Here is a 13107-nt window from a genome sequence, read left to right as displayed (position 1 = left end):
ACAGGTTTCAGCTCCAAGTTGGATGGAAATGTTCTTGAAGTAGAGCAACAAAGCAGACTAGCACCTCTTCTTTAATGAGATTTCCAAAGATAAAATCATATCAGTTTCTGATTATTTGACAGTGCCAAGGACTTCAGTGCTCAGCATTTTCCTTTTTGTGACTTCAGTAATTCTGAGTAGTACCTGTAGGAGCAGCTGTTGGAATGCATATTTTCCTAAGATGATGGTTCCTGGCCCTGGGCTGGAAATATTGTTCTTGGATTCCTAAGATTCTTGAGTTCATGGTTGTGAGCATTTTCACCAAGGTCTAAGAGGAGATGGTGGCCATGATTGTGCTAGGGAGGGTTCCATTTGCTTGTGTCTTTTCTTCAGGGTGCACTTCTGCTTCAGCGAAGGCCAGCTTGCCTTCCCTGGGGGATAGACCCCATTGGTAAACTTACTGGCCCCTTCTCCGCAGGAGTTACTTCCCCTGATGATGGTTGAGATAGCCCAATTGGAAGCAGGGGCAGAGGCCTGGAAGGTGTTGCCACTGCCAGCATTAGTGACAATTGGTCAGCAGTTGGCCTGTAGTGGTGAAAAAGGGTGACCAATAAAGGTGGGTGTATATTTAAAAGCAACTATTAACCTATTGGGAATGTAGATTTGGTGTCAAAATCTTAGAGAAGAGACCTCAGACACCCCAAACAACTACCTAACATAATTTATGAGGAAATGTGCACTTGAAGAAGTTGTTACATACCCAAAGTCACCCAGCTAGTCACTAAGCATTTATTAAATGGTCATTAAGTGTTAAAGATACAAAGAACAGAAGGCAATCCCTGTCCTCAAGGAACACCCCATCTAAAAAGGGAGAAAGCATGTAAACAACTATGCACAAACAAACTAGATAGAGGAGAAATAGGAAACAATCAACAAAGAGATAGCACTAGCATTAGTAGGACTTCTGCAGTAAGTAGTAGAACTGTGATACAACCTTGCCTCTTTCCACTTTAAACAGTGTGTGTATATGGACTGATAATCCATCCTGTACCTCCCACACTGAGATAGAATTCTATCACAAACAATCTGGGTGGGGTAATTTATTTTGCTTAATTAATTTATTATTTCCCAGAGAAGTGAAGTATTCAAGAGTTATTACAATAATCTTGTGATGATTTTCCTGGGAAGAAAAAAAAGCCTTAACTTCATAATAGTTTTTTTTAAAAGAAAGCAAATGCAATAGATTTTTCAAATGAAAAAACGAACACTTCTTGACAGTGTTATATTTAAAGTTTTAGGATTCACTATTTTACTGTCAAAAAAAATGAATGAAATATACAGCAAGAAGTTCTAGGAGGCTTTTTACCTGTGAGCTTGCACTTTAATATTTTCTTTCAATTTGTCTCCCTCTACTGGTTATTTTTAAACATTTGTTTTATGGTTTGAATAATAGTCGGGCTGGTTATTTGGGGGCATGTTTTAGAATTCTAGATATTTAAGTCATATTTCAGAGATTAGTTAGTCCAGACTCTCCTGTTAGAGGTGAGGTGACTTATCCAAGGTCACACAGCTAATAAGTGGCAGAGTCCCAAAAGCTGAACTCTGCATATTCATTGCTTAGCAATGTTGCCAATGATGCACATACCTGTTATGATGCTCTTCTCAGACACAATCTTCAATAGCTGGGAAGCAGTTAGGGAGAGACCATGCTTACTTGAGTAACAAGACACTGTCCCCATCGAACATTGATATCAATAATAATAAATAAAAGTCAATATTTATACAGAACTTTAATGTTTACAAAGTGACTTTTTATATTATATAATTTGATCCTTTCAACAACCCAAAGAGACTGATGCTATTATTCTCCAGTTTGCAGATGAAGAAACTGAGGCTTGAGAAACATTAGGTAATTTATCCAGTGTTAGGCAGATGGTGTCTGAGTCAGAGAGTTCAATAGGTATTATTCATCGTGTTACCTGGCTGACTTAACTACCCTTAAGAATTGGGGCATGGTGTCCTTGTGGCCAGGTCAGACTTCCTGATAGCTGGGAGACCCCCACACCATACACACCTGCATATGTGTGCCAGCTGAAAAGAACGGAGGTGATGAAGCTAGTTCAACAGGACTGTAGATTCACATTTATGAATATTTTGGAACATAGAGGATTTTTCCTAGTTTTTTGCAAGGCAAACGGGGTTAAGTGGCTTGCCCAAGGCCACACGGCTAGGTAATTATTAAGTGTCTGAGGCCACATTTGAACTCAGGTACTCCTGACTACAGGCCCAGTGCTTTATCCACTACGCCACCTAGCCGCCCAATAGATTCACATTTAGAAGTATATATATATATATATATATATATATATATATATATATATATATATACATATATTAGTCCAACAGCCTCTTAAAGCTCAGAGAGGTGACGTGATTTGCTCTTGATCATCCCTCTAATCAAAAGCAAAGCTTGCATTTGAACCTAGGACTATCTGTCTCCAAAACCAGTAAGTACCCACCCCTCATATCAAGAGCAACATCTTGGCACCAAGTGGATCTAGGGCAAGTTTGATCTTGATATTCCTTTCCCAATCCCCTAGCCCCTCACAGTTACTCTTGCAGCAAGTCCCATGAGCTCTATGGAGAATGAGATAAAGAAGATAATGCAAAAGAAGATAGAAAAAAGATAAAGAAGAGGAAGAGACAGTTGGTAAAAAAAAGTATTAGTTTCCTATAAATTGGTGGAATAGATTTTGGAAGGGAAAAGAAACTTTATCAAACTTTGACTAAATATATCCCTGGTCTGGGCTAATCTGGGTTGTTAGAAGTACTGTCTCATTTGATCTTTCCAACAACCCTGCAAGGTAAGTGCTGTTTTTATGCCCCCCCTTTTTTAACAATTGAGGAAACTGAGACAGAGATTAAGTGATTGCCAGTGTCACACAGATACCTGAGGTTAGATTTAAATTCAGGTCTTCTTGAATCCAGACCAGGACTCTATCCACTAAGTCACCCAGCTGCCTGAAAAAAATGTATCTGCAGGGGAAAAAAAAGTGACTGAGAAATTTCTTCAACTCATCCTCATCCTAAATGAAAGCTTTTATTTTACTAGCTACTCAAAGAGAGAGAGAGAATATGTATGATTCAATGCAATTTGCAACCCTAGCAAGAAAATTCATGAGTATTGCATATAGTGACATGTGAATTACATGGAATCAGCAAATATTTTAAGAAACCAATGTTTATTTTCCATCAGCATTTTTCCAACACTATTAGAGCATCTGGGTAAACCTTAGGCCCATTCAGTGGTAGTTACTACCCATTCAGTGGCCTGAGCAGTAGGAGCTGCAGACCAGTCCTCAGTAGTCAGCTGAGCACTCCAATCTTTAATATGGAACTGCTGAACACAGATGGCACCAGAACGCCCTCATACCAATTAACCACCTCTGGCTGAGCATCAGTGAATTCTGGGGCAGGTGCTGCCCATTCACCCTGAAATTCCTCCTTTGTCATTGCCTTCCCAGCTGTGCCCTGTTCTTCTTTTTGGGTATGACCTCCTATGGGAGATGGTACCATGCATCTGCAGGAATTCTCAGACCAATATCCACCACATCAGACCCACTGAATGAGCTCCCTTGTTGTTACATGGAATGGCAATGTCCACATAATGAAGTGGGGAAGTCTGTGTTGCATAGTGCAGTGGTTGGAAGGTTAACATACTTTCAGGCAAAGGCTGATGATCTGCTCAAGGATCGGTGACCACCAAGAGGCAAGGTTCTCTGAAAACTGCCTGGATCTGGTTAGTGAAGGTGCTCAGGGTTTAGTGTCCAGCAATAGGTGTGGCACCAGTGACAGCAGCAAATTTCAGAACAGCTCTCTGGCTAGTGGTCCTGGATGAGATGACACTAACATCAGCTGGATTTTCAATGGAATGAGTTGCCAGCAGAAGCTTTTCTCAAGTTCTCTTTAAATTAATGATATGGATGCAGTCACTCTTCCTTTTGTAGATATACTTGTTCCATCTGGAAGTCCAAATTGGTGCCACCCAAATGGGTCCCTGCATTGAGGAATTTGAGGACATCCTCTTCCTTCATCTGCAAGACATCTAGGGCTCTGGACATTGTGAAAGTTTCCCTTTAATGTTATGACGGAAACCATGAACAATGTGTGTGTGTGTGTGTGATTCTACTGATGCTAGGTTGACTCCAAACCTGACTGTAAATAAATGAAGCTAGACTAAGATGGTTTCCCTACCTTTATTAAATCTTTATCAGGTGAGTGTTGGATTTCAGATCACAGACATGCAGCCTAATCTCTATGATCTTTTTAATTCTATGGAAATAACTCTAAGGAGAGGGTCAAAAGTTACAATTCTTAAGGAAAACATTTCAATGACCATTACAGATATTTGAGAGACTACTGTTGTGGACCCTAGTTACTGATGAGAAACCCTTCTTCTCTGAGCCTCAGTTACTTACATTATCCATGAAATGGGGATCATTGTGGGAATAATTGTAGCAAGTCAATGGGGAAAGTGAGAAAGGGAATAAACATTTCAAGGATCCTTCAAGCCCTCAATGAAATGGGGTCATTCTCACTAAAAGGCTTCATTAATCTACAAGAAATAAGCAAAGTATTCCCCTACCGCATAGCTACTTCTGTAATATGAGCTAGAATTTGTATAACACTTTCAGGTTTACCTAAAGCATCACTGCAAATAGTAACTTGTTTGATTTTTACCCCAGTCCTGAGTTAGGTGCTGTTATTATGTCCATTTTATAGGTGCAGAAACTGAGGTCCCTAAAAGCTCAAAGCTTTGCTCAGAGTCACACAGCTAGTGAGTATTAGAACTAGGATCTGACCCTCTGTTCCTTGTTGTCCTTTGGGAAGCACAGTGATCAGCACTGTGAAGTGGCGAGAGCACTGGATGGAGGGAGAAACCTGCGTTTAAATTCTTTTTTCCAAAATGTTAATGACTGTATGACCCAAGTTACTTTTCTGATCTGAACCTCAGCTACTCATCCATAAGGACTTGTAGCATGACAGGAGGGAAGGAATAAGCATTTCTATAATACCTACTATATATACTAGGAACTATGCTAAGCCCTTTACACTTATTACCTCATTTGATCCTCACAATAACCTTGGGAGGCAGGTATTATTATTATTACAATCCCCATTTTACAGATAAAGAAACTGAGGTAGACAGAGGTGAAGTGACTTCTCCAGGGTCACATAGCTAGTAAAGGTCTGAAGTCAAATTTGAAATCAGGTTCCATGGTATCATCATCTCTATGACTAGAGAGAAGTATTTCCTTTAAAATATTCTCACTGAATAACCTTGGGGAAGTTACCCAACTTCAGTGTTCCTGTTCTTTTTCTAAAGGACTTCTAGGTGACACAGTGAACAGAGTACCAGCCCTGGAGTCAGGAGGACCTGAGTTTGATCAAATCCAGCCTCAGACATTTAATACTTAATAACTGTGTGCTAGGTTAAGTCATTTAACCATCCTGGCATCCAGGCCCATCTCTAGTCATCCTGGTTCATATCTGACCACTGGACCCAGATGGCTCTGGATTAGAAAGAGAGGCTGGTAACAGCCCTCACTCAGTCAAATCCAGTTCATGAGCTTGACCTCCCTTGATGTCATGGTCTTCTTTGAGAATGAAAGATCATCATCATCATCATCCCTGAGACTAGAAATTGCAAAACCAGTGTATAATGGTATACTGGCATACTGGTAGAAGGATTATCCTCCGCTAAAGTTCCCTTTAAGAAGTGAAGTTACAGCTACAATAAAAATAAACAAACAAGCAATAACTCAATATCTACCTAACAGGATCATTGTGAGGAAATGGTCTGTAAAATGTGTATGTGTGTGCAAGATGATGCTTAAGACCATCTAAAGAAGAGGGTAAATACTGATATTATAAAAACTAAATGTGCTACATGCTGCTGATCTCCAAAATAATAAGTGTGTGATTTAAGATGAGAATGAGAGTCCTGAAGGCATGAGCCTTCATATCCACAAAAATATAAATCTTTCAGATTATTTTCCCCCAATATTTATTCAAAATGCAGACTCTGAAGTGTCACTTGATTGAAATTGTATACTTAACAGTAAGGATTGAAGTCAGTATTACTGACCCTTTAGATAGCTAAAATAATTCAACCAGTATCAAATCTACATTATTGTCCTTATTTCTCCACCTTGTTCAGGAGGAAAACCTTTTACAAATGAATTGTTAAGATCTAGTTAGACTTCCTAGCACTCTGCAGTTTTTCTCCAGACCTTTTTTTCTTTTCTTTTTTTAAATTTATTTTCATCCATTTGCACATGTATATTTCCAAGTCCAGACCTTCTTTGAACTCAAATACTTCAATGAATTCTCGAATTTGGTTTCTAGCTTCAAGAAGGAAGATGGAAACCCTATTTCAGGTTGCTGAAAGAAAATCCTCTGGGAAGATGTAATAGAAGTTGGTATATCTCTAGACTGCTACACTAGAGACTTTGGGGAACTACTCCTTGAGTAAAATCTAGGACTCTCTTGGTTAAACTGAATTGCTTCACTCCCAGTGGTGAGTTCCTTCACCCTCTAATGCCTGATATAAATTTTCCTATGTGTATTTTCTCTTATTTCTGTTTTGCTAAGAGTTGGATAAATGGGATTCTTGACTACTTGCTTTATGTGATTCTTGTGGGATAGGTATTTGGTGGGAAGGGAATCAAGCCTTGGATATAAAGTTTGGGGTCCTCCTTCCATCCAAAATTGAAAGTGATCAAAAGTTAGACTGAACCTTAGTACATCTCCTAAAATGACTATATTTAAGCTAACCAATAGATATTCTAGTCCAGTAATCTCTTTGAGAAGAGCAGTGGCCTCTGGTCCAACTTCTTGCTATCCTTCCTTGAGAGAATCCTTCTCCCTTGGAGAAGAGGTTAGGGGTGTCTATTCTGTCTTCCTTTGAGTTACACAATGCTACATATGGGGAGGGGGCGGGAATATCTTCACTATAAATGGAGCCTCATATATATATATATATATATATATATATATATATATATATATATATATATAGTGTGTGTGTGTGTGTGTCCTTAATGAGTCTAATAAAAAGAGTATTAAACTCATGCCTGCTTGACTATGTCTTAAAAAGAGTTAATATGCATTTTCAATTTTATAGGGTTTCATCAAAGACCTGATTGAGTACCTGTCTGAAGCATTGTAGAGGGAATTGGGTAAAGGTATTTGATGCACCTTCCAATTTTGAGTTTCAGTGAAACCTATTCTTTTGATTCCAATTCTGATGTTGTTTCCTCTCTATCATGTTGCCTCCTCATAAAGCACAGTGAAAAACTCCTTAAAGCAATATTTATATCAAAATCTTTTTTTACATTTTCACGAAGCTGCTATATTTTGGGGGATTTCCCACTTTTCTGGTTCCTTTGCCCATTTAAAAAATCTGGGAAACTCATTATGGGACACCACCCAGTGTAGTGTCAACAACTCTTGTAAACATACAACCCCCAAAAAGTCAAAGAAGTATTATTGACAGTTTAAAAAAATGTGAAACTTAGAGCAGAGCTCATGGAAAATAAGACCCTCCACTGAAGAACCATCTCTCTAAAGACCCATACAAGAACCTTAGTCATTTAAATCATTAGCCTCCAAGCAAGGTTTGTCTTCTACATTTCCTGGGTTGGTGACTCCTCTTGTAATACTGAGTAGAAATCGAGCAAAAGGTTCAAAGGCACTCAGGATCTTCTGTGGACCTTGTTCTGTCAATTGGAGGTGGAGACACTAGAGGATAAGCCATCAGGATGTCTCGAGTCTGAGAGGAGACATTAATTCTGCCTACTTCTGCACATCAATACATAAGGGACCTTTCCTCTTAAGCTACTCCTTCCTGCTATGATAGGTTTTCTCCTGAGTCCTGATGTCACAGAAATTTTCCCAGGGATCAGCCCTTTTCATCTCCTAATGAGTCACCTCCACCAGGTTCAAACAGGTTGCTCCAAAGCCTGGCGTCCTCTCCTCCTGCAGCCCAGGGAGGTCTGTTTTCCACACCGGATTCTTGAAACTCACCACAATTTCTCCTTTATTGTCTCAAGCATCCAGGCTCTGGGTTCCTACAACTGGTCTAAAAGGTATCATGAAAAGTGACCCTTTATCCTAAGGGTTTGTTTAATCCCATAATGGACCGGTATAACCCATAAAAAGGTGTTCATTGCTCCATGGGCTTTTTATGGAACTTAGTAAATATCATAATTTTATTTTATAAAAATATTACATAAATCTACATAAAATATGTATAACACCAATTAGGTCTCAAATTTCACTTACATATACAGGTGTCTCAAAAGTACAAAGGCACTATTTTAGGCATTTCTTTACCCTCAGACTAGAAGATTTAGGGTAAAGGAAGTAGGGGAACAGTGATGGAGTATTCTGGTTAGGTGGGCCCACCGATTGGGTGAAAAAATTGACTCCATCATTTAATAGTTTAATTTTTCTTTATCTTTTAGGTTTTTGCAAGGCCATGGGGTTAAGTGGCGTGCCCAAGGCCACACAGCTAGGGCATTATTGAGTGTCTGAGGCCGACTCCGGGCCGGTGCGCTGCCCGCTGCCACCCTGCCACCCTCGAACTCACCTTTTTCTGATTCTGGGTCCGGAACCCCATCCGCTGCGCCTTTAGGGGATAACTAAGTGACAATTTTTTCAAGTTGCATTTAAATAAAATTAAACATGAGTGTCCACAAGCATTTATGAAGCTCTTACAATAACAACGACCCAAGGTGCCCTAATCCTCTGAAATAGGACTTTTCCAGGACATTTCTTTTTTTTAATAAAAGTTTTTATTCACTTTGAATTCCACCTTTCTCCCCCGCCCCCAGAGGAGGCTGTTTGGGGGGGGTCTCCGGGGATTTCGGACGTAGCTGGAGGCAGGGGGCGGAGGCGCCATCACCTCTAGCGCCGGAAGTCGCGCCCCGCCCCCCCCCGCCTTTTTATTGTCTTTTTGCCTGCTTTTAGACATGACGTCATTCGCAGCAGGGTGGCCACGGGGCCGCGTCCTCGGCGCGGGGCTGTGCCGGCCAGCGGCGGAGGGGGCGGGGCAGGGGCCCGGGCCGCTCGGAGCTCCGGCCTGCCCCCTAGCGCCCAGGAGCCTCCGTCCCGGAAGGCCGGGGGGCGGGGCGGACGCGGGGACCACCCCGAGCACGCCCCGACGCTTCTTCCGGAAGGGGGCGGGGTCGAGGCGGAGGCGCGGCGTCTGAGTCGCGCGGCCGGCAGCCAATCAAAAGCCCGGGCGCTCATTCGAATCTGATTCGGTGCGGTGAGCGGGCCCGGGGCGGAGGTGAGTGGCGCCCCTGCGGCGGGGGAGCTCGGCCGCCCCGGGGTAGGGTCGCGGGGAGGGGGCCGGCCGGGGGCGAGGGGAGAGAAAGGCGGGAGGCGTCCGTGAGAGCGGGCCGGGGAGTGGAGGCCTTCGTCTCCGCCGCTCCCTTCAGCCGTCCCGCCTCCGCGTCGGGGCGGGAGGGAAGCGGCTGCGCGGCTCCGTGGCTCCGAGTGCGCGCGCGCGCGAGGAAAAGCGGGGGCCGGGCGAGAGCGCTGTCTGTCATCTCGCGCGAAGACAAATTACCCGTGAGGCCCTGCGGTGGGGGCGGGGCTGAGCTGTCAGTCTCCTACCCCAAGCCCCGGGCTTGCCCTTCCACCCTCCGATGGCCAGCGCCTAGCCGGACAGCCTCTGCCTCAGTGTCCTCGCCTGTAACATGTGTACTTCACAGCCTCGTCGGGATCAAAAGTGCTTCCAAAAAAAAAGTGGCAGTGGATAGAGCGCCGGCCCTGGAGTCAGGAGGACCAGAGTTCAAATCCAGCCTCTTAATAATGACCTAGCTGTGTGGCCTGGGGCAAGCCACTTAACCCCATTGCCTTGCAGAAACTTGGAAAAAAGTTCTTCGAAAACCTTAAAGTCTAAAAGGCCGGTAAAAAAAGATTTCTTTTAGGAGGAATTCTCATAAAATAAATTGCTATTGTGTTCCCCAAAAGAATTACTACAAAGTTGGGTCACATAGTTGGACCTGGAAGGGACTTAGAAGGTGATTTAGTCTGAGTCTCCAGAGTTAGGAGGGTTTCTGGAATTCTTCTATATAATTTTTTTTAAAAATTCCTCAATAATTTGTAGTCTACTTACTAGATTGGTTTGCTTACAGAAAAGCCATTCTTATACCAGTGTTCATATAGACAAGAGCTTTTAAAAGTGCATTCACACGGCGCTTAACTCTTTCATAGAACTTTTATATCTTTCATTCCACCCTATAAGGTCAGTGGGACAGGGATCACCATTTTAAAGGTCTGAAAACTAAAGCAGGGCTATGTTAAAATAACTTATCTAGGGGCGGCTAGGTGAAGAGAGAACTGGCCCTGGAGTCAGGAGGACCCGAGTGCAAATGTGGCCTCAGACACTTCATAATCACCTAGCTGTGTGGATTTGGGCAAACCACTTAACCCCATTGCCTTGCAAAATCCTAAAACAAAGAAAAAAACTTCTCTAATGAGCTTATTGCTAGGTTAGAGCTTGAATGCAGGTTTCTTCATCTCCCAGCATAATGGCCTTTCCATGAATTGCCACATAGGTTTTTCTTAATTTGGCTTTGAGGGGCAGGGAATCTCCTGCTGGTAGGATTGATCCAGTGTTGCTAAAGCAACCCCAGGCAGCACTCAAAATTCAATAAATCTAGATTTTTAGGGAGTGAATTAAATGTTTGACCAAATATAGCCCTGGAATGTTGCTATAAATGTCCAAATAATCCTTGACAGAAAAGAGGTTCCCCATGGTCATCTTATTTTCTGTTTTAAACTGTAGTTTCTAAAAGAAGAGCTATTTTCCAGTCATCTATTATTACAAAAGCTGCAAGCCCTAAACTCTTAATACTTACTAGCTGTTCCATTTATCATTTGTCTTTTGCCATAGAAGTACATCACATTTACCTTTCTTGTACTTATATCTTAACTCATTTAGTTTATAAATTCTTTGTGTGTGTTCAAGGAATATCAATCACTTTGTGTCTTCCAAAGTACTTGGCATACTCAAAATGTTTAGTACTTGTATAAAATGTCAGTGATTAAAAAAAAAACTTTTTTATGTTTTTGCAAGGCAACCGGGTTAAGTGGCTTGCCCAAGGCCACACAGCTAGGTAATTTTAAGTGTTTGAGGTCAGATTGGAACTCAGGTACTCCTGACTCCAGGGCCAGTGCTCTGTCCACTGCGCCACCTAGTCGCCCCCAAGAAGAAACTTTTAAGGAAGACCAGTATAAAAATCTATTTTTCTTCCAAAGAACCAGTTTACATGGTGACTAGAGTAATATAGAATCTCTGATGCTTAAATAAGTTATCTTTTCCCCTTAATTATACTAAATATCCAACAAAGCACACTGGTATGATAGTAGTTTTGAGCATAAGCTTTGTAGAGTTGCATTTCATGTGAAAATGTTTAGTGATAATGATGATAAATAAACATAAACACATGAATATTGGATTAATTAAAAATATTTTTTTTCTCTTGCTTCTTTTGTTTTTGCGCAACAGTGGAGTTAAGTGACTTTTCAGACAGCTAGGGAATTAAGTGTCTGAGGCTGTATTTGAACTCGAGTCCTCCTGACTCCAGGGCCAATGCTAATTATTTTCCTCAATAAAACTGCCCCTCTTGCCTTTAGTTCATTTCCATTCCTATGTGATTTCATAAGAATATAGAATATAGTAGTTTAAATGACCCAATCCTTCCATCTTCTTTCCTTCACTTTCCCTAAAACTGTTTACTATGACTGCCCTTGAGGGAGAAAAGAAGGTAAAGGACAGAAGTCTCTAATATCCACAGGCATTAACCTCTTACCCTTTAATGACAGGAATTGGTCAGAGAGAGAATCTCATCCTCGATTGGATGAAGATATTTAAGCATCATATATACGTAAAGTATAACACTAACACTAATGATATACAGACATGTAATTTAATTTAGTTATCTTGAAATTGCAACTTAAATAGAAAACTTCATTGTCTGTGAGTAATTTTAGTACTCTAGATTCCACTATATTTTATTTGGTGTCATTCTTATCCATATTCAGTGTGCTGAGGTGAAGGCCTTCTTCTAAGTCTTGTAATATTACTTAAGGACCACTGTCTTTCGTAGATTTTCAATCTGTTATCCCTTGTTAATGTTACTTGACCAGACCAGCTCATCTTTTCTAGCCAAACATTCCTCTGATGCTCTTCTATGCTGTTTCTTATGTGCAATTCATCTTTGGCAATATAATATAGAATATACCTTTTAGCAATATATATAATACAGTTTATGCCTTTTGTGTGATCTTTAATTTTAATTCTTTGAAGATCACGTTACTCCATGATTCAGTTATATAGCAGCACTAGAAGAATTATGATATTAAAAGATGGGTTTTTGTTTCAGGAAAAAGCTTAGTGTCATAATTACCTTCCCCAGAACAATCTCTTGTTTTCTTCTTCTGTTTACTTTCAGGCCCAGTTCATGGCCTATCAATACTTTTTTTTTTAATTTTTTTTTTAGTTTTTAGTTTTTGCAAGGCAATGAGGTTAAGTGGCTTGCCCAAGGCCACACAGCTAGGTAATTATTAAGTGTCTGAGGCTGGATTTGAACTCAGGCACTCCTGACTCCAAGGCCAGTGCTCTACCCACTCCACCACCTAGCTGCCCCTATCAATACTTCTTATTGAAGGTATATATATTAATGGCCTGGTAATATGGGCAGTCTATCCAATTAAATATCATCATCTGAACAATAGGTGTTTTTCTGTGTAGAAGGGTTGAATATTCAAGTGATTATGAATCTTATTTAGACAGCTCTGCTGTGTTCTTGGGCTAAACACAAGCAGCACAATGTTTTCTACAAATAGGAATATCTATAGTACATCACCATTTATAGGTAATCCCTGAACCTTTGGACTTTTCACTGACTTTAGCAAGTCCTTGTCTTTTTGTAACTTTTCTTTGTTGTGTTTTTCAAGGAATCTTGCGTGATTTAGATATGCAGAGACATGCCTTATTGAAGAGAATCTTTAAGGTTGTATTTTTTGTCCTATCAAATCAAGAGCCTGTTC

The 13107-nt window shown here is 41.0% G+C and overlaps 1 protein-coding gene across 3 annotated transcripts in view; it reads left to right on the top strand.

Annotated features, from left to right (window-relative positions):
- The first annotated feature begins 9230 nt into the window (after nucleotides 1-9230).
- KIF14 (kinesin family member 14) overlaps nucleotides 9231-13107 on the top strand; it is a 61257-nt gene continuing 57380 nt past the window's right edge. Inside the window, exon 1 of one of the 3 annotated variants that reach the window (XM_074222311.1) lies at nucleotides 9231-9334. The gene's annotated coding sequence lies outside the window, so the exon portion shown is untranslated. Of the gene's footprint in view, nucleotides 9335-9636; nucleotides 12726-13014; nucleotides 13071-13107 lie in introns of those variants that run through there. The other 2 variants (XM_074222313.1, XM_074222312.1) reach the window with 2 other exon arrangements.

This window comes from Macrotis lagotis, chromosome 2, assembly GCF_037893015.1.
Source record: "Macrotis lagotis isolate mMagLag1 chromosome 2, bilby.v1.9.chrom.fasta, whole genome shotgun sequence".
NCBI lineage: Eukaryota > Metazoa > Chordata > Mammalia > Peramelemorphia > Peramelidae > Macrotis > Macrotis lagotis.
The sequence above is the reverse complement of the archived record's forward strand: the minus strand, read 5'-3'. Positions and strand labels throughout refer to the sequence as shown.